Raw genomic sequence first — 5,178 nt, 5'->3', positions numbered from 1 at the left:
ACTTAGGAGCAAACAACTGAAGAGGAGAAAGATTTGTACATTAAACTCTATAAAACACTGATGAAAGTAATTAAAGATAGAAACAAATGGAAAGATGTCATGTATTTATGCATTAGAAGGATTGATATCATTCAAGTATCCATATTATACAAACTGATCTGTAGGCTCAATACCATCTCTACCCAACTTCCAATAACATATTTCACAAAAATAGAAAAAGCAATCCTAAACTTCATATGGAACCATAAAAAATCCCATATAACTAAAACAAACAAAAGAGGTATCACACTACCTGACTTCAAAATATTCTAAAAAGCTATAGGAATCAAAACACCATAGCACCTGCAGTAAAACAGGTATACAGAGCAATAAAACAAAATACAGAACCCAGAAATCAATCAATGTATTTATGATCAATTGATTTTTGAGAAAGGAACAAAGAATATGTAATGACAAAAAGATATTCTTTGTAATTAGTGATATTGCTAAAACAATATACGCATGAAGATGAATGAAATTAGAACCTTTTTTCACAGCATGTGCAAAATAACCTTAAAATGGATTTAAGATTTAAATGTAAGATTTGAAATTCTGAAACTGCTTGAAGAAAACATAGGGGAAAAGTTTCTTGACATTGATCTGGGCAATGAATTTTTTGGATATGACATCAAAACAATAGGGCAAAAATAAAATGAGATTGCATCAAACAAACAAACAAAAAAACTGCACAGCAAAGGAAGTGAAACAATCAATGAAATGAAGAGAAGACCTGAGGAAATGGGAGAAAATTTTGGCAAAAGTATCCATCCAGTAAGGAATTAATATCTAAAATATAGAAGGAAATCAAACAACTCAATACCAAGAAAACAAATAACCTAATTTATTTTGTATTGTTGTGCTAGGTGGGAGTACATTGTGGCATTTATGAAAATTCTTACAATATATCAAATATATCATACTTGAATGCATCACTTCACTATTCTCCTTCATACCTCCTTCCCTCCATTCCTGGAATAATTTCAACAGATATCATTTCTCCATTTACATGCATGTGTACACAGTATTTGCACCATATTCACCATCCCATGCCATTTCCCTTCTTCCTCCTTCCTCCCACTGGTACCAACCCCCTGTTCTGCCCTCATATTCTCCAATTTTGTATAACAAAAGAAGAAGAAGAAAAAATGACATTTTTGTTTGTTTAAGATAGCTACAGGGGGAGTTTCCTTGTGGCACTTCCATGTTTATATGTATTATAACCCTATTTGGTTCTCCTCCGATTTTCTTCTTTCTACCTTAGTCCCTTTCTTATGGTCAAATAACCTAATTTAAACATGAGCAAAAGACCTAAACAGATGCTTCACAAAAGAAGAGATACAAATAGAGAACAAGTATATGAAAAAAATTTCACCGCCACTAATCATCAGAGAAATGCAAATTAAAACACAATGAGATATTACCTCACACCTGTTAGCATGACTGTCATCAAAAAACATAATACATAGCAAGCATTGAAGATGTGAAGTAAAATGAACCATTGTACACTGCTGGTAGAAATATAAGTTGATCCAGTTACTACAGAAAACAATTGAAAATAGAACTACCATAAGACTCAGTAATTCTACATGTGGGTATTCATAGTAAAAAATAAAATCAATATGTTGAAGAGACACCCACACATCTGTGTTCATTGCAACATTATTCAAAGTAGCCAAAATATGAAATAAACCCAAGTGTCCATCAACAGATGAGTGTATAGAGAAAATACGGCACACATAGATTCAGTGGAAGAGTACTTATTCATCCATAAAAGAAAAAGGTGAAATACTATCATTTGCAACAACATGGTTGAACCTGGAGGATATTATGTTAAGTGAAATAAGCCAGACAGAAACAGTCAACTACTACATGGTGTAACATATATATGGAATCTAAAAATGTTGAACTCATGGAAGCAGAGAGTAGAGTGGTGGTTTCCAAGGGATGGGTTGGAGGAAAATTGGGGAAATTTTCATCAAAGGGTGCAAAGTTTCAGTTAGACAGATTGAATTTCTGGAAATAAAAATCATGATGATGATAGTTACTAATAATGTATTTTACACTTGAAAATTACTAATAGTGTAGATCTCAAGTGTTCTCAGCACAATGTCCTGAAGTGTTAGAATATATTAACTTTATTTAATCACATCACAATGTGTACATATATCAGAACATCATGTCAATTATACCTTAATGAAGCTACAGCAAAAGGAGAAGTTAACCTTAGTATGACTATTTTTTATTCAGACTTCATTAGTTTTTCTATTAATGCTTTTTCTTCCAGGAGCCAATCCAAATACCATGTTGAAGTTAGTTGTATTTACTCCATATCCCCTAATCTGTGACAATTCTCCATCTTTCTTGGTCTTATGTGTGCTTGAGAGTTTTGAAGAATATTAGTCAGTCACTTGTGGAATATTTCTTTTATAATTATTATTGTACTGGAAGTACATTGTGACATTTACAAAAGTTCTTATAATATATCAAATATATCATATATGATTTCACCCCCTCCACCATTCTCTTTTATTTCCTCCCCCCTATTTCTGGAATAGTTTAACAGTTATTTGTACCATATTCACCCTCCCACACCTTCTCCCCACCTCCTACCCCTTCCCACTGGTACCACCCCCAAGATAGGATCTGTCCTCTCCTCCTGTTCTCCAATTTTGTAAAAAACAAAATGATGTTTTTGTTTGTTTAAGATAGCTATATGGGGAGTTTCCTTGTGATATTTCCATGTACATATGTATTATAATCTGAATTTCCAAATTGGTTCATTCTTTGTATTTTTTTCCTTTCTACCTTATTCCCCTTGTTATGGTGATAACAGCAGCTTTAAAAAATTCTATATTCATTCAAACATATTCACTTCCTTCTTTTACCCTCCCTCTGTTGTATGTGACCTCCCATTTGCGTGACCTATTTTTCATAATATTGCTTGCTTGAATTTGTCAGATGCTTTCTCATGATTTGACTGGGATTGCAGATTTTTATCACATCATAGTTTCAGAATCACTAAGTGTAGCCCTAAGAGAACCAAATTTACCAGATAAAGTAAACAATATACAGTATTTTTCTTTAGTTTTACAATATTTAAAATTACTATTGTCAAAATTTCTTAGGTCAGCTATCCCCCCCCATTTCTGTGAGATTATATATCATGCATCTGTCATATAATTAAATTCATTTGTCAGTTTGCATTCCTTCTTAGTTTGCCTGACATCTTGTTTGAATTTTTAAAATCTGCATGTAGTAAAGTTCAATCTTTATAGTGTACAGTTCTACGGATTTTAAAAATCCTTACTTATATGTATCTACACAAGAGAGAAGAGCTCTATCATGTATTTGTAGCCAAGATTTCCTCCCATCCTTACTCCAGACCATCACTGAATGTTTTATAGCTCTGAGTTTTGCCCTTTCTCAAAATTTCCCACAACTGTAATTGTGCAATATGTAGTCCTTCTGACCTGGATTCTTTTTGCTTAACAAAATGTATTTACTATGCTGTATGAAAGGAGAAAAGACTAGCACTCCCCTTTACAAGGATGGAAAAGACCTGACAACACACATACAGTTAAGGAATTCCCACATACTTCCTGGTATCTGAACATCATTTTTTTCTCACTTGTGGAAGCTAGGTAAAAATGATGACAATGATGATGCTGATGATAAGGATGTTTAGAGAAATAAAAGTATAAACTTTCTAGGTGTATTATAAAACTATTACTTAACAAGACATGTATGGAAATGTCATGCCCAAGTCACACTCTGATTTAAAATGTAGCAAATACAGATGGACTAGAAGGGAAAGAATAATAAGCTATGAGTGTGAAAGGGGGACCGTCTGAGGGCCGATCAATGGGAGGAGAGGAAGGAAGGGAAAGGTGACTGAGGGGGAAAAACGATCAAAATATGCTACATGTATGTGTTCAAAGGCAGTATAAAGAAACCCAACAAATACTATAAAAAAGAAAGGAGGAGGAGGAAGAATGGTAATACAACGGAACAAGTGAACTTGTTCAAAGTACACCATGCACATGTGTGGAATTAGCACAGTGAAACCCATCATATTATTAATATGTGCTAATTAAAATATAACAAAACTATTAGAGACAAAATAAAAACAAATATTAAAGTATGAGTCTGTAAGGGGACTAGTCGGGGGAGGAGGGCAAGAGAAGGTAATGGAAGGTGAAATTTTTTTTAATTCCCATCTGTATGATTCTGTGAACTGCTAATTCTTTCTCTTTTATCATTGAGTAGTATTCCATCCAATTTTGCTTATCCATTCAAATATTGAGTGATATTTTTGTTGCTTCCAGTTTTTGGCAATTATGAATAAAGCTGATATAAACATCCACATACAAATTTTCTGTGAACATAATTTTCCATTTACTTGAGTAAATACCCAAGAGTGGCATTATTGGGTCATATGGTGAGTGTATGTTTAAATTTGTAAGAAATTACCAAACTGTCTTCCAAAGTGAGTGACAAGCAATGTCACTGTCTTCAGCAATGAGTGACAAGTATTAATACACTACATCCTTGCCAGCAATTGGTGCTGTCTTTTTTTAATTTTAGCCATTCTAAACAGGCATGTAGTAATTTTCACTAAGGTTTTGACTTGCACCTCCCTAATAAGTGATCTGGTGTTGAGCATCTTTTCATGTGCTGATTTGTTTATATCCTCTTTTGTGAAGTTTCAGTTCAAGTCTGTTTCTCTTTATAAAATTGGATTGTTTTTCCTTTGTGTTGAATTTTAAGAATTATTTATATATTCTAGATATAATTTATTTGTATATATGTGATTCACAAATATTTTTCTCAGGCTGTGTTTTGTCTTTTCATTTTTTTCAGTACTGGAGATTGAACCCAAGAACTTGCACTTGTTTCACAAGGTCTCTACCACTTGAGCTATGCCCCCAACCCCTTGGTTTGTATTTTGTTTTAGACATAGAATCTCACTAACTTTGTCAGGGCTGGCCTAAAACTGATGATCTTCCTGGCCTCTGCCTCCTGAGTAACAGATTAGAGGTGTATGCCACTACACTCAGCCCTTATTTTCTTGATAGAGCAAAGGTTTTTAATTTTATTGCTGTCTCATTTGTTTTTTTTTCTTTTCAAAATTATGTTTTT

The 5,178-nt window shown here is 33.4% G+C and overlaps 1 pseudogene; it reads left to right on the top strand.

Moving 5' to 3' along the window:
- The first annotated feature begins 3,543 nt into the window (after positions 1 to 3,543).
- Positions 3,544 to 3,662, top strand: LOC141420187 (U6atac minor spliceosomal RNA; annotated as a pseudogene).
- The last annotated feature ends 1,516 nt before the right edge of the window (positions 3,663 to 5,178 follow it).

This window comes from Castor canadensis, chromosome X, assembly GCF_047511655.1.
Source record: "Castor canadensis chromosome X, mCasCan1.hap1v2, whole genome shotgun sequence".
NCBI classification, from domain to species: Eukaryota; Metazoa; Chordata; class Mammalia; order Rodentia; family Castoridae; genus Castor; species Castor canadensis.
The sequence above is the reverse complement of the archived record's forward strand: the minus strand, read 5'-3'. Positions and strand labels throughout refer to the sequence as shown.